At 47.4% G+C, this 17,408-nt stretch overlaps 1 long non-coding RNA gene across 1 annotated transcript in view; it reads right to left on the bottom strand.

The window, feature by feature from the left end:
• Positions 1 to 545: 545 nt before the first annotated feature.
• LOC144893172 (uncharacterized) overlaps positions 546 to 17,408 on the bottom strand; it is a 36,630-nt gene continuing 19,767 nt past the window's right edge. Inside the window, exon 2 of the long non-coding RNA XR_013624234.1 lies at positions 546 to 1,702. This is a non-coding gene — a long non-coding RNA (uncharacterized LOC144893172). The remainder of the gene's footprint in view (positions 1,703 to 17,408) is intronic.

Here is a 17,408-nt window from a genome sequence, read left to right as displayed (position 1 = left end):
TTGGGAGTTTATAACCCCAAGCAAGGCGTTTATGGAACTAGTAATACAAGTACCTGCTCCCACAGGGAGTGAAATATGGTTTCAAAACCCCCTCTTCTTCTTCTATACAAGCTTCTTCTTCTTCTTCCATAAGTGACAGACAGATGGACAGACGCATAACTTTTTAGTAATAGAAACACCAGTTATCTCCAGGAGTAAAGAAAGGTGTCGATACTTGCTCTCTCCAGTAGTCAAGGAACTATTCTCCATGTTCAGGCGAAAATCGCCTGTCCTCTCCCCATTTTTGCCCAGCAGTGGGGGGTGGAAGAGAGATTACTTTTCACCCATGACATGACACAGGGTACCTCGAGCAGGTATGCAAAACTTGGTTTGAGATTGGCCTAGCCGTTTTCGATTCCATAACGATCAGACGTACACACACGCACCTTGTTTTAAGTACGATGATGTAGTTGTATATCGTTTGTTTGTATTTCTGAACATCCTCTGTAAGTACCTCTTGGCTTGCTGTTAGGGTTAGCTTGCAGGAACAGCACGGACTCGTAACATGATGGGATATCGTTTATTACAGGACATCATCTACAGACGCTTTTCATTTTTATTTGTAACAAGTGGACATTCAATAGGAGGAAAGCAATTGGCAACAACTGCGAACGGAGCCAGGTATACATTTGTTGGCATGTTGGGGCTCAGATTGGGTGAGTGTATCAGCAAGGAAAAGACAATACAATTATATAAGGGATAGGGTGTTGGTCTGATATTCAATTGATGGAATTGTACTTCTTCCACAGACACTAATGGTTGCAATGATTGTTTTGAGCCAGTCATGGTGGTTTGCCTAAATATTAAAATAAACAAAAGAAAGAACGAAAAAAAAATTGGGAGATTTTGACTATCCGTATAAAAAGTAAAAATAAAATAAATGGTATTTATTACCTACCTAGGTACACTACTATCTTGATCAAGGTTGGATAACACATTGGCACATATGCCAAGCGGTATGTATATGAGCTTCCGAGTATGGAAGCGGTGAATACAGGAAGGCCGCGTGCATGTGCATTAGCAGACACATAGCGTTTGGAGCACTATTAGGCCGGTGTAAGCAAGCTCTTGAGTGTGTAAGTCACAGGGTGTGCGCTTGTGTGAGCAGATGGCCATTTTCTAGGTGCCAGGAGCTGCGGGCCTACGCAGGCCCGTCATCCTGAGTGATTTATGGCGTGAGACTCGCGGCAGACGCTGTCACACGCGGCAGGATTTAAGGTCCTTTTTCTGCCATTACCTCTCCATATTGAGCTGTTTGCTAAACTGACATCTGGTCAATACGACGCTCCATTTGGCTGCCCGGGAATTTGAATGTCAATACGAGTGTCAGGGCGCTATTGGAGGTGTATTTTTTACCTGCTGACAAGCGCCTCTGTGTGCGAACACAGGCAGCAATTTGAGGCGACAGGCGCCGTTTCTTCTCATGCCTGCCTTCCACTTAATTGCCGGGAAGAAGGGCGCTTCTGATCGGCTGCCAGCGGGCGATCGATAGAGCCCGATGCCGGCCGCTAGCAGACGTTCTGGATGGAGATGTTCATTCAGATGAAGGGGGCCCGGAGTGCGCGAAGCTGCGCGGCTCGACTGGAAAAAAGGCCTTCGGAAAATTGCCGCGAGGCCACTCCGTACGATGACAAATGGTTGCTGATGGCCACACGTCACGTTCCTGAAAAGCAGCCAAAAATACTTCAACTTAATACTACTTTCCGAGCCGAGACAGCAAGATGAGGCAGTTTTCCTAACGTTATTAAGCATCATTTGAAAGTTCCAGTGTGGCTTTCCCGTTGAGCACAAGACCCCGCCGAGTGATGTTTGAATCTTTTGGCGTCTCTGCGCTCACTCCCCATGCTTGCACCATTTTCAACTTCTGCCGGTAATTGGCAAAGGCAGCTTTCCAGCAATACCGGTGTGATCCGACCTCGACTGCCTATGTGTAACAGGAAAGGAGCAAAGTCGGGGCCACGATAATGCAACCCCCACCAAAACCCGCTCTACTCCTAGAATGTTGGATGGACCGTATTGAGAGTTGAAGTCGAGTTGGTGTTATGCAGATGCCATCTTTAAAATGCATGCGGCAATTCATTGTAAAATAATTGTAAAATCAAGCCTTTGCACTTCCACTCTATATATATATATATATATCACAATGAAACAAACAAAAAAATCTTCATAGTGTCTTTTTATCAAACAAACCAAGGCATAATTGAAGTCGTGTGCGAGAAGAATGAAAACGAGATTGCAGGCATGCACGTCTTTTCATGGTACTTATAGAGAAGCTTGTACATACATCACATGCAGGACAAAGACATTATTAGGCATCAGTGTACTTTTGCATGAATTACTAGAACATCAGTAGACAATGGACAGACATCTGGTATATGGGAAGTGAATCTGGGTACCGTACATTACGAGCCAGGAATTCAGTTGGGAACACTAACGGGCCACTCAGTGATCCCAGCACAACCAAAGCAACTGATTTAGCATTTGAGGTACCGAGGGGTTCCCAGACTGGCCTAAATTTGGCAAAGGTACAACACCATCTGGGTAGTTCTGGGGTTTTGACCGCCACCCCTCTCCACTCCTCAAAATATTGCACTTCAAATAAGAGCACCTGGTGCTAAAACTGTGCAAATGATCTTTGCTAATCAACTGAATTAACACAAATGTAGCTAGAAAGCATCTCAAAATGCAAAGCATGGCTGCGTCCGCTTTGTACTCAAACTAAACTTCATACAGCAGCTAAATATAAATATATATATATATATATATATATATATATGTATATATATATACACATATATATATAAAGTTATTAATTCATGTTCTCCATTTGATGACAAAGCTCAAATGGTAAAAAGCTATGGCTTACACACACATACAACACACAAAGAAATAAACACATAAAAACACAAACATTTTTTTTTAATAAACAAAAAAAAAACACGTCTCCAGCTGCGTAATGGACGGGCAATCTGCATTGTGTATTACGACACAAGATATGGTCTTAAAATGTAAACAATTATTTATCAGAAGATCCTCGTAGTTGGGAGAAAAGGGAAAGAAGGTCAGGAAGAGGTAGGAGTAAGAGGAGGAACAATTATTATTTGCATATGTACTGTAATAGATAGATGTGATCAAATTCATCCATGTAAACGTACATGTATGAAACAATCAGACAAAACAGTACGATAACTACTCCATTAACTCATCATTATATTATATTTATTTTTGATCCAAGGGAAGGGGGATTTGTAAGCTCCATCCTGCTCAAGTTCACCCCCCTCACAACCCCCCAACCCCTTCCCCCCTTCATGTACATCTGCCTCTGTTTTTATCTGGATTCATTTAACCAATCTCTTTATTATGGATGCAAAAACTTGACACCTTTCCCCACTGATTTATGGCACATTGATGCCTCATTACCTTCCCTTCCCCTTACCGATATCTACTCCCTACCTCCATTTCCTTCTCTCCCTACCCCTTCTCTTTCTTATCCATCCCTCAGCCTTCCTTTTGTCAATTTCACACTCCTCTCACCCTGGGCATACATAATAAACAGACGCTCTCCTGTCATGGGCGTAGTATTGCCAATCATTTCAACTCCACCTTTCTGGAAAAATAAAGAGAAAAAGAAAAACTTCGGGCACATGACCTTTTCTTATCCATTCCTGCTCTTTTAAAAAGAAAATTACTTTTCTGGTTAATCCCATCAATTTACATCTTTTAATCTGTTTTAGGTTGGGCTAGCGGCTAGGGGCTAGCGGCTGGTGTTGGGCTAGCGGCTAGGGTGCCGGCTTAGGATTCCAAGGATCCTGGGTTCGAATCCCGGTCGATCGCTGAATTAACGCCAGGGGGGTTGACTCAGCCTGTCGTTCCTTCCGAGGTCGGCTAATTGAGTACCAGTTCACTGGTAATTCCCTGTTTGTCGTTAAAGGCGGCAAAAAGGGTTGGCGTCAGGAAGGGCATCCGGCCGTAAAACATTGCTTCAAAAAGGGGACCAAAAAACCAACAACAACCACGGTTCCCGAAAAAGGCCAACCCCTGCTTTGCGGGGAAAAATGGCCTCTAAAGGTGGTTTTTATTTTTTAAAATCTGTTTTAGGTGCACTGCTTCTTGATGCAGCGTCAATGCATTTGCCTGGCAAGAGAACTCAAAACAAGCAGTGATCACAAAGATCCAAAGGAGGTCATAGATTACTAAGGTTAGACACCCCTTCTGCAACTGAGAAAGATGTCACCAGAAGTACAATCCTTAAATCTTAGATTCTTCTTCTTCGACTAATGGGAAATAATCCATCAAAAATCATGTGCTGGCTTTCAAATACCAATATTTGCGTTTTTAAAAATCCACCATTTCAGGACAGCTGCCAATTTTGAAATTGTGAACATCAACCAATCCGCAACAAAAGTTACAAAACCGATTGTTTAACCACAGACCAATGATTACCAGGGCTTGAAATGAATAATCATGAAGAACCTTAAAAAAGCCCTCAAGGTTTGTTTACCGATCGTCAACTTGAATTATCCTTCATTTAGCATCTGGCGTGGTGAACAAAGTTTGATTCTTCTGTTGAGTGAGCAAGAGATTGATGATGATGATGATGATTAGTACAATATTCTTTATAGAGGGTTAGTGCTGCCCAAGCATTTTCTTGGCAAGGGTTATATTGGGTGGTTTGCTATTGCCTTCCCAGGAGCCAGTCAGGGCACAAATTTGTATTTTGTTCATGGTGAGAGAGGTGTGCATACCTCTCGCTTCGGCTATCCTGCCAGCCTTAAAAAATAGATATACAACCTCAACAATAAGGTCAAAGAGAAATTCTTCAGATACAGTAAAATAGTACATTAGGTCATTTGTTTGATGCACTGACTAGTTGTCAGCGTTTCAATTTGAAGAATCAAAGGACTCGCTTCACCCTCAGCTGACATACTTCCTCCAATCCTCCACGGTGAAACCCCTGACAATGCAATTCCCCCACATTGTCCCTGGCTGCTGGTACGTCATAAACAGTAATATGGGTTTGAAGTCCATAAATTGTGTACTTCAACTACCCGTCAAGTTACTTGTCAAACTCTTCCTTTCACCGAGTGCATTGCTCCTGTATGGCACCTGAGTGGACAGGCAGCCCATGGGAGAATAGTTGATTGCCAACTTGGATTTGGTTTAATTATAAGGTGCTACCTACACATGCAAGTGGGTGAAGGTCACATGATTGTATACTACCCCTTCCTATTCTATCTCTAGGTGCTGCACGAGAAGGCCTTCGGCACCCGGCATTGACGCACACTGAAAGGGTGTATTCAGTTTTCATTGTGTTTGGTACTTGTGAAAATCGAAGATTTTTCAATATATTGGAAGGTCTTGTGTGTTATTACTTGGCAAAAAATGTTGTTGTTTTTTGCAAGTATGTTGCTCACTCCAGTTTGTGTGTTTGTTTGTGCGTGTGTGTTTGTGTGTGTGCGTGTGTGTTTGTTTGTGTGTTTGTCTGTCCGCTCACTTATACTTGCCAACAGGACACAATTTTAAACGGATCTTCACGAAACTTTACCAAATGATAGAGTTCGTGGTCCGACAAAATCCTATATATTTTGAGGTCAAAAGGTCAACATAGGCCAAAGGTCAACCACTTTTTTCAAATTTGTAAAACCCTCAATTTTCATCCGATTGACTTGAAATTTGAAAAGTATTTACATATCGGCAAACTGAATTCAACCACAAATTACTTTTGAGATCAGCGTATGCCAAAAGGTCAACATAGGCCAATGGTGAACAACCATTTCAAATTTCTAAAATCCTGAATTTTCATGAAATTTGAATGGGATTTACATATCGGCGGACTGAATTCAACCACCAACTATTTTTGAGATCAACATCGGTCATAAGGTCAAGATAGGCTAAAGGTCAACCACTTTTTTCAAATTCCTAAAATCCTCAATTTTAATCCGATTGGCTTGAAATTTGAAAATGAATTTTATAACAACTTACTGAAAGCAACCACCAACTATTTTTGAGGTCAACATAGGCCAAAAGGTCAGCATAGGCATAATTTCTAAAATTGACACTTTTCATCCGATTAACTTAAACTTTGAAGACGATTTGCATATCAGGTCACTGAATTCAACCACTAATTATTTTTGAGGTCAAAAGGATGCTCCACTGAGTGCCATGTTACTTTGTTCTGTTTTGCCGAGTGTCACTCGATGAGTGATTTTTCATTCTGCCTGTTTGTCTGTTCCTGTTAGTCTATCTATCAATCACCTATAGGTTACATTTTTAAACCGATAATCACAAAAACTTCACCAAAAAGTAGAGTTGGTCATAAGGAAGAAACCTATTGATTTTGAGGTCAAAAGGTCAACAACTTTGTCAACTAACAAAAAAAAAAACCAAAAAAAAAAAACCGGTGGTATTTATAAAATCCACAATTTTCATTAAATTGACTTGAAACTGGAAAAGGATTTGCATATTGCCATATTTGGTCTTTGAATTCAACCAATAAGTATTTTTAAGGTAATATTTGTTTCAGGGATTTCGCAAGTATTGTGCTATGCACGACGTCTTTCTTGTTTTCTTGTTTGTTTTGTTGTCCGGGCTAAATCTCAGTTATCCTTTGAACTGGGAGGCTGAAATGTGGGCACAACAGTTTACACTTTCTTTGGCAAAAAAATTAATATCATTTTTTTGATTAATCAATTAATTGATTAATTACTTATTTATTAACGATTTATGAACTACTTTTTTTCCTTCTCACCTGGGCAATATCTCAGGCACCTTTTGAGCTGGGAAGCTGATATTTGGACAAGACAGTGACCGAGTGATTTGGCTGTAAAGGGTATTTGTGATTTATTACCCTGCGCAGCGAAATTCAGGGTTCGGCATTCGGTTGCGTCCGTACGTGTGGTGTGCATACGTGTCTGCATTTTTAAAATTCATTTTCTCGGCAACCATTGGTCCGATTGACACAACATTTTACCATAGGAGCGCCTCCGCCTGTATAATTTTTTAAATCATAATTATGACATCATAGGTCACGTGGTAGGGACCCCATCTTGGAAAAACTTAACACCTCTATATCTCTGAAACCGCTCAATGGAAAAAATTTAAACATGGCTCATTGCCAAGTACTCCCCATGGGGAATAAGATATGTTAATGATGATGTCATTGGTGCCTTCATTATTACATCATAATTTGACAAGTATAACACTTCATCCGATCAGTATGAATTTTTTTTTCTGCACCTGTTGGTCTAATGAACACTAAATGTTCACCATAAGAGTGTCTCCTGCTGTAGAATATTTTAATGATAACTATGATGTCATAGGTCACTTATCTAAGCTTATTCCACACAGAAATCCTAAAATGGCCCACACAATATTATTGGCACCTTTTAGAAGTTGTTAGAAATAATTAGATTCCAAGCAGGTGATTTTCCTTTACTTTGGAATTGAACTCACCTGTGGTAAGTTGCAGGTGCCTGCAATATAAAAATCACGAATTTTCAACCAGTTTGAATGGAGAAAAGGAGTCATTCTGCTGTTTTGTGTCACTTTGTCTACTGCAATGAGCATGGAGAAAAGAAAGAAAACCAAAGAATTGTAGGAGGAGGTCAGACACAAGATTGTAGCCAAGCATGGACAATCTCAAGGCTACAAGTTCATCTCCAGAGACCTTGATGTTCCTGTGTCCACCATACGCAATGGTATCAGGAAGTTTAAGGCCCCTGGCACTGTAGCCAACCTCCCTGGACGTGGCTGCAAGAGAAAACTTGATCGAAGATTGCAGTGATAGATTGTTTGAATAGTGGAGAAAGCACCTCGATCAACTGCAAAACAGAATCAAGGTGACCTTCACACACAAGGTACGCAGTTTCAACTCGCACCATCCGTCGCCAACTCGATGAAAGGGGGTTCTATGCTAGGAGACCCAGGAGGACCCCACTGCTGAGAGAGAAACATCAGAAAGCCCGACTGGAGTTTGCCAAAACATACCTGAACAAGCCAAAATCCTTCTGGGAGAATGTCATGTGTACAGATGAGACCAAATTAGAGCTTTTGGTAAAGCACATCATCTCTATGTTTACAGAAAATAAAATGAAGCCTTCAAAGAAAAGAACACCTTCCCTGCAGTCAAACATGGAGGAGGTTCAGTGATGTTTTGAGGTTGCTGTGCTGCCTCTGGCACTGGGTGCCTTGAATATGTGCATGGCAGCATGAAATCAGATTACCAAAGCATTTTGGAGCGCAATGTTCAACCCGGTGTCAGAAAGCGACGTCTCCGTCGAAGGTCATGGGTCTTGTAGCAGGACAATGGCCCCAAACACACTTCAAAAACCACCCAGGAATGGTTCAAGACAAAACGCTGGACTGTTCTGAAGTGGCCAGCAATGAGTCCAGATCTAAATCCCATTGAACACATGTGGGGAGATCTGAAAACAGCAGTTGGGAGAAGGCACCCTTCAAATCTGGGAGAACTGGAGCAGTTTGCACAAGAAGATTGGGCCAACTGCGAGTAGAGACGTGTAGGAAGCTCATTCATGGCTATAGGAAGCGCTTGACTGCAGTTATTTTGTCCAAAGGCCGTGCTACCAAATATTAAGTCCAGGGCGTCAATAATTTTTTTCAATGCCATTTCTATTTATTTTTTGATTTAAAAGGATATATTAAGTTCTGAATAAAAAACAAAGGTTCTGTGATATCAACAGTGAAATAAAGAATTATGGAGACAAAATATTTTTGTCAATTTCAAATTTCAAATTGATAGTTATTTGAAAACAATGCAAGGGTGCCAATATTTTTGGCCACGACTGTATATCCTTTGACCAGGTTGTCTACACACACAGCATGAACACATGAATCTGGTCTTGCATCTTGAATCCAGAGATTTTTCTTGGATGCAACACAGTCTTGCAATTGATGAGCATTCTCAAACTATCCACAGACTCTACAACTTTCTTCCTTTGGTCTAAAGCACAGTTCCAGCACCGACTGTGAGCCAGATATTGGCAGGTTATCTGAGAATTGGGGATATAAAAGTTAACCTGAGAATAAAGTCTCCTAACTTTCAATACTGATGCGTTGTTCTTCAAGATTTTTATTTTGGTACTGAAGGAGCTGGGGCTCCCACGTCGATCGGAAGAATGGACGCGACAAAAAGTTGGAATTCATCCGAGTTGCTTTAATCAAACCAAACACTCAGGCACTCTGAAAAGCCCGTTTATCGGGCAGCAATATATATACATATTATCCCGGAGCGTTTGCCCAGGAAAGGCGAGAGGGGGCGTGGCCCAGCGTCCTGGCTGCGGCCTGGCAAGTTGAGGGTGAGCCTGCCCGGGCATGCCCGGGCATGCCCGGGCGTCCCGACCGAGGCCTGGCAAGTTTAGCGCGGGCCTGCCCGGGCGTCCTGGACGAGCCCGGCATGGTGATCGCTCCACGTCCTTGATAGGTGCAAGGCGATTGTGAAAACCCAGCGGTAGCCGCTACACACGTCCCCCCAGAATCGACTTGCACCGGCAGGGTCAATTTGAGGGGGGTCCTGATGACCCGGCCGAAGCGACCCCTGGCGGGTCGTGGGAGGGGATCCGGTGTGGTGGTGGGCGGTCGAGTGGGGGGCACCGTGGACGGGGGGCGGCCTCGCCGCGGCGGAAGGGCCACCCGTGGTGGGTGGTCGACGTCCACGTGCGCCGGCTTGAGGCGGTCCACCGCAATCCGGTCCGACCTGCCGCCGATGTCGATGACGAACGACTTGTCGTCCCATCGCAGCACCCGGAAGGGCCCGTCGTACGGCGGCCGGAGTAGCCCCCGATGTGCGTCGTGACGCACAAAAACATACTCCGCTGTGCGAAGTGCTGGGGGGACGTATGACTGGGGGTCACCGTGGTGGGATGTTGGCACGGGGGCAAACCGTCGGGCGGCCTCCTGGCGGTCCGAGCGCTGGTGAGCTGCGGACCAGGGACTGGTAGCGTCGGGCACGAATTCGCCCGGGACGCGTAGCGCCTGGCCATAGACAAGCTCGGCGGTGGATGCCTGGAGGTCCTCCTTGGGGGCCGTGCGGAGGCCCAAAAGGACCCACGGCAGCCGGTCGGCCCAACCGCCGTCTTGAAGGCCGGCCATGAGCGCGGCCTTCATGGAGCGGTGGAATCGCTCGCACAACCCGTTTGCTTGGGGGTGGTAGGCCGTAGTACGGTGGAGCTTGACCCACAGGTTGCGGGCGACCGCGCCCCACAGCTCGGAGGTGAACTGTGGTCCGCGGTCTGACGAGATGTCCGCCGGTGCGCCGAAGCGGGCGACCCAGGTGGCGATGAAAGCCTGCGCCACGTCGGCGGTGGTGGTGGAGACGAGGGGAACGGCCTCCGGCCACCTGGTGGTCCTGTCCACCATGGTGAGCAGGTGTGTGAACCCCCGTGACGGGGGGAGGGGGCCCACCAGATCCACGTTGACGTGGTAGAAACGTCGTTCGGGCACGGTGAAAGGTGCCAGCGGGGCCTGGGTGTGTCGGTGGACCTTGGCCCGTTGGCAGGCCGTGCAGGTGCTGGTCCAATCGCGGACGTCCCGACGAAGGCCGTGCCAGACGAATCGCGCCGACACCAGCTTCTGGGAAGCTTTCCGGCCCGGGTGGGAAAGGCCGTGGAGGGAGGCGAAGATGCGGCGTTGCCAGGTGACGGGCACGATGGGGCGAGGCTGGCCTTGGGAGACGTCGCAGAGCAGGACAGTGTCCGCGAAGGGGATGTCGGCCAGGCGGAGGCCCGTGTCCGCCGCCCGGGGGCTTGCACCGTGGTGTCGGTGGTTTGGTCCGCCGCCATAAGCGCAAAGTCCACGCCCAGGTGGACCGCGTTCGCGCTGGCCCGGGAAAGACAGTCGGCCACGGCGTTGTTTTTGCCGGCGACGTGCCGGATGTCCGTGGTAAACTCCGACACGGCGGAGAGGTGGCGCTGTTGGCGGGCCGACCACGGCTCCGTGACCTTGGCCATGGCGTAAACCAACGGCTTGTGGTCGACGAACGCCGTGAAAGGTCGGCCCTCCAGGAGGTGGTGGAAATGGCGGACGGCCAGGTGTAGACCGAGGAGCTCCCGGTCCAACGTGCTGTATTTGAGCTCGTTCAGCCGGAGCTGCCGGCTGAAAAAAGCGAGTGGCTGCCAAACCCCGTTCACCCATTGCTCATGTACGGCGCCCACCGCGTAGTCGGAGGCATCCGTGGTGAGGGCGATGGGAGCGTTGAGCACCGGGTGAGCGAGCAGTGTTGCGTCGGCGAGGGCCCGCTTTGAGCTTTGGAAGGCCGCATCCATTGCTGCGGACCAGGCGATGTCGTGCTTGGCCGGCTTGCCCCGGAGGGCTTCGTAGAGGGGCCGCATGAGTTGAGCAGCGCGGGGCACGAAGCGGTGATAAAAATTCACCATTCCCAGGAATTCCTGCAGGGCCTTTATGGTGCGGGGACGCGGGAACGTGGTGATGGCCTCGACCTTAGTTGGCAGCGGCACGGCCCCGTTCTTGGTGATGTGGTGGCCCAAAAAATCAACGGCCGTCGTGCCGAAGTGGCATTTGGCCGGGTTGACGATGAGGCCGTGCTCGCTGAGGCGCCCGAACAGTGTTCGGAGGTGGAGGAGGTGCTCGGCCCGGGACGTGCTGGCGACGAGGATGTCGTCCAGGTAAACGAAAAGGAACGGCAGGTCACGCAGCACGCCGTCCATCAAGCGCTGGAACGCCTGAGCCGCGTTCTTGAGACCAAACGGCATCCGCAAGAATTCGAATAAGCCGAACGGCGTGATGACTGCCGTTTTAGGGACGTCGGCCGCCCTGACAGGTACCTGGTGATATCCCCGTATGAGATCAATTTTCGAAAAAATGACCCGTCCCGCCAGACGGGCGGAGAAGTCTTGGATATGCGGGATCGGGTACCTGTCGGGGGTGGTAGCGTCATTGAGACGGCGGTAGTCGCCACACGGGTGCCATCCACCCCCCGGCTTTGTCACGATGTGCAGTGGCGAGGCCCACACGCTATCGGAGCGCCGCACGATGCCGAGGTGCTCCAACGCATCGAATTCGGCCTTCGCCACGGCGAGCTTGGCCGGGTCGAGGCGGCGGGCCCTGGCGTAGACCGGCGGGCCCGTGGTTGGTATGTGGTGCTCGATCCCATGCCGTACTGCGACGGCCGAAAACGTCGGCCGCGTGAGAGCCGGGAACTCCGTGAGCAGGCGAGCAAACTCGTTCGCCACCGGGACGGCGCATGCCAGCTCGGTCGGGGCGGAGCTGCTCAATGTGCATACCAGGGAGCTGAAGGTTTCGGCGTTGATTAAACGACGCCGTTGGACGTCCACCAGCAGTCCGTGTGCGCAGAGGAAGTCGGCGCCTAGCAGAGCCATGGGCACGTTTGCGGTTACAAACGTCCAAGCAAAGCTTTGGCCGCCGAAGCAGAGGGTGACGTTGCGCGGGCCGAAGGTGCGGATGGTCGATCCGTTGGCCGCAACCAAGGAGGGGCCGCAAACCGCGGATTGCCTGTCCTGGTCAGAGGTGGGTATGACGCTCAGTTGGGCACCGGTGTCGCACAGGAAGCGCCGTCCGGACGCTTTATCCGTGATGAACAGTAAGTTTCCCGTGTGGCCGGCGCTCATGGCTGGTAATGAACGCCGGCCCGGCCGTTTCCCGGCCTGCCGAAGGTGCACGGGGGTCGGCATGTCCGGGCCTTCTGTCCGAACCTGGCATGATAGTAACACCACGCTTGGTCAGGTGGAGGCCCCGGTCGTCGTGCTGGAGGTGGTTGGCTCGGTGTAGCGGCCGCCAATTGCGTCGGCAGTTCGGTCGTCGACCGTGCCGGGTGCTCGGGCGCCATGGGTGTTGCGTCGGACGGCGGTGGGTCCCATGTCGCCGCTGCGATGCGCTGTCCTGCGGCGGAGATCTTGTCGGCTTCTCTGGCAAGGGCCCGGGGATCTGTGATCGCCGTGCTTGCCAGGGCGAGGCGTACCGGGTTAGGCAGCTGACGGAGGAACAGCTCCTGGAACAGGAATGCCGGAGAGTGCTCGCCGAGCAGTGAAAGCATGTAGTCCATTCGCTCGGAAGGGCGCGTGTCGCCGAGCTCGGGCAGGTCGAGCAGGCGCCGTGCGCGCTCCGCCGATGGGAGGGCGAAAGCGTCGAGGAGAAGCTTCTTAATCGCGCCGTATTTGTCAGCGGCTGGCGGGCTCTCGAGGAGGCTCAGGGCGCGGGCCGCGGTGGCCGAACCGAGCGCTGCTACCACATGGTGGAAGCGGGTGTCGTCGGCCGTGATGCCTCGCAGGGCGAACAGGGAATCCGCCTGTGCGAACCAAACCGCCGCGTGAGCCTCCCAGAAGGTAGGCAGTTTAAGGGCGACTGCCGTGTCCATGTCGGTAGGTCACCAATGAAGGAGCTGGGGCTCCCACGTCGATCGGAAGAATGGACGCGACAAAAAGCTGGAATTCATCCGAGTTGCTTTAATCAAACCAAACACTCAGGCACTCTGAAAAGCCCGTTTATCGGGCAGCAATATATATACATATTATCCCGGAGCGTTTGCCCAGGAAAGGCGAGAGGGGGCGTGGCCCAGCGTCCTGGCTGCGGCCTGGCAAGTTGAGGGCGAGCCTACCTGGGCATGCCCGGGCATGCCCGGGCGTCCCGACCGAGGCCTGGCAAGTTGAGCGAGGGCCTGCCCGGGCGTCCTGGACGAGCCCGGCATGGTGATCGCTCCGCGTCCTTGATAGGTGCAAGGCGATTGTGAAAACCCAGCGGTAGCCGCTACAGTACCTGGTATACAAAGTTGCCGGTCATGGAAGAGCTAAAACACAAAGCATAGTGTAAAGTGTGGAGACACACCAACAGCAGAGTGAAGGGACACAATAGAGGAACACTTGGAGGAAGAATGGGCAAGAAGACGAATAACAGCAATGTAAGAGAGGGGGGAGGAAACGTTTGGAGAACAAACTGCATATACACTCAAACACAGGAAGAATAGAGATGAAAGAAGAGGAAGAGAAAGCCAGGGATGAAGCAGTAATTGAACCAGAAAAAAATATATATATCGGTCCTGGTGGAGACCGATTCCGGGTGGAGAGAAAAAGGAGGAAACACAATAACCTGGAAAGGAAAGGGTAGGTTGTGGGAGGGTTAATAGTGCTAGATAATCATGAGTATGGATGGGGGGGTGAACAGCCATCTTGAAGCCCTGGAGGGAATAATGAGAATGAACGTCCGAGTAAGTTTGTTCCAAAGGCGAGAGAAAATAGAAACAGACGAGTGGAGTTGAACAGTGAGCCTGGATTTGGGAGAATTTAGCAAGAGGTGGATCGCTATATGTTGAGATTTTTTTCCCACCGTTTTGCACTTCTGTGGCTTCCTCTGATGGATTTATTAGGACAGCGACCTCTCTCAGTTGTACTGTCATGACTAAAGTTATGTTCACTGGAAAAGATCTCAATTGCAGAAATGTTTCAGTATCTTAATCAACATTTTATCAGCTTAGCCACTTCCTTGACATCCCTCCCTATATAAAATGATAATCTTAAATGAGGCAAAAATCCATTTTGGAGTTGAAGGATGAAAAAATAGGCCGATTGCTCTCACCCTTAGGATATAGAAGCGGTACTAGTCAAGCGGATTGAATCAAGTCTTTCGGTGGCCATAGGTCAGCTCGACGATAAATGAGCACCCACCTCCCTCCTCCTCACCATTGCTCAGTTCACCATCTCTCCTTGTGAAACTGTCACATTTGGGAAAGGACAATGTTTTCCACACAACGGCTGTTCCTATCGAATAGTCTTGCATTTGTTTTCAAACGGAGTTGGAATATGCAACCCTGTCACCTCGTACCAGTGCTCATTGAAGTGTCTGGTATAGAAATGTGATCACATTCGGTCGGCTTGCTCCAAATTCGTGCAAGCCGAACCAATTTTGGCCAAGCACTGGCAACGTTTTGGGTTATTTGGCCACTTGTGCAGAACAGCCCCCATCTTTGTTTGTATTACTGCAACCACCAAAGGAAGACGCATCGACGTGGCATAATGCTGAGAAACGCATGAATATTTGAAAATAATTCAACGATCGATCCGTACCTTGCGCACTGGGAAGAGCAATAATGGTGGATCGTCCTCACGGTGAGACGTCACGGGTCAGAGGACACGGAAACAAAGGACAGGGGAGAGAAAAATAAAACGGTTTTCACTTGATAGATTTCATATTTTTTGAATTAGGAATTTGAGAAAAACTTAAATTCAAATTTCTGTGATATCAATTGATAGTTTAAAGAGAGCATGGGTATGTGTTTAGAATCACCTTTAAATGTTGACATATAATGACATCTGTCATGGCTCATTTAAAAAATGCTTTTGCAATAATATTCTCTTATATTAAAAAATGTTCTATTATTTATAAATCGAGTGATTCTGATAGGCAGCCATTCTAAAAATAAAAAAGGACATTTTCACTGCCCTCCAGAGCTTAAAAAAGGTGGAAAGGGAATGTCAGTAGTAGTGGACACGCATTGGAGAGCGATGTCGGTGGTCACGTTTTTGGGAATCACATTCCAATGAGTTTTTAATTGTTTTTGGAATTGTTTTCAGCACAACCATACACCACATGTGCAACGTGGCTTTAATTTTTTTATTTTTTTTACAAATTGCACAGCAGGTCATTTTACTTCTCCGTTGGCCTCAAACGTTCCATATTCCATATCTTCCACTCGCCATAACTGCTAGTTTGATGGAGTGAGATTGGCAGTGGAATAGCACTTTGACCTTTGATTTCCAATAGTTTTTAAAGCTCTGGTAGACCCTTCTGTACTATTTCACTGAAGCCAGATTCTTCTTCATCCCATATTTTATTGCACTTGTTTTAAAGTGGATATGTGACTGCCGTAATGGAAGTTGAATCTAAAGTGAACTCATTCACTGTTGGGGGATCAAATGCAACGTTGGCTAATTTCACATGTATCCTTGCCAACAGCATGTGCCTGCCACACTCCTTAATCTGGTCCACATAAGCAGATCATAAGCTTAATGTGGTCCACACAAGCAGATCTTTTTTTTTTTTTTTTTTTTTTTTTTTTGCAGATCTGAAGCAGATCTGGAGAAGCAACTAGGATAATTTCAATTAGAAGAAGCATAAACACTTCCAGCTATGGAGGATTTTATGCTTCTTCGAATATAAATTCAAGTATCTTAATTATCATATTCAATGGAGTGGGTAGTTCGTTTGGAGTGTAAAAATTTGAATATATATATACTGTATATATATATATAGATATATATAATATATATATATATATAGATATATATATATATATATAGATATATATATATATATAGATATATATATATATATATAGATATATATATATATATATAGATATATATATATATATATAGATATATATATACTGTATATATATAGATATATATATATATAGATATATATATATATATATATATATATATATATATATATATATATATATATATATATATATATATATATATATATATATAGTGATATATATTGTTACGGTCCGCGGATTAGATGTTATTTTTTACCGAGCGGAGGTATAACCGCGGCCGAACAGTTGTTCCCCGACTAAACCCGATTCACCCAAACGTTGGCCGTATCGCGCCACAGATACTCAATCTGGAAAACTCTAAAGCGACCGAATGCAAAGAGGAAGAAGAAGACGTACAGAAGAGTAACGGGGTTTATTATGTACACGTAAGCAAAAAGGAGCAGTCACGATTATGTACAGGGACATGAGACGCAGGTGACACAGTGCAAATTATTAACTTATCTAACAGGCTTACTTAATACCCAGGACAGAACAAACGAAGACACAGACTCACGCGGGGAATGATGATAGGAATTGGCTGGAACGATGAAGCACGTTCTGCAGCCGCCGTTCCTTCGCGGCCCTGCTTCGAACTGCCGTTCAGGCCCCTAAGCGGCTGGCGAGCGTTGCTGCTGCTGCTGCTGTAGACGCTGCCGCTGGCACGCAAGGTGACGAATAGCAGGCTTTTGCGCTTCCCTGGATGACCTCTGCTTTTGGACCTCACAACTCAGCTCTGCTCTGACGACCCAGCTCTTTCCTTTGCACCTCACCACGCAGCTCAGCTCAGCCTTGGACCTTTTTGCAACTCTCTTGGACTCATCTGCTTGTCTCTCTCTTCGCCACCACCCGGTGGGGGCTGATGCAACGGGTTTTATAACCCCCGCCCTTCACCCTTTGCGAACCTCCCCCAAGCATTCTCTCTCCGCCCTCTCAAGCCAAACCCCTTGTTCATGGTTGGTCGAGTGGGGCCGACTTACTCCTCCCCTCTATGACGAGGTGGAGACCCGCCTTTCTTCCCCAACCCTGCCTCGTGGTCAATGGCGGCTTTGGAGGGGATGTA

This window comes from Myxine glutinosa, chromosome 8 (genome assembly GCF_964187855.1).
Source record: "Myxine glutinosa chromosome 8, kmMyxGlut1.1, whole genome shotgun sequence".
NCBI lineage: Eukaryota > Metazoa > Chordata > Myxini > Myxiniformes > Myxinidae > Myxine > Myxine glutinosa.
Note: the sequence above shows the minus strand (reverse complement) of the source record. Positions and strands in the feature narration are given on the sequence as shown.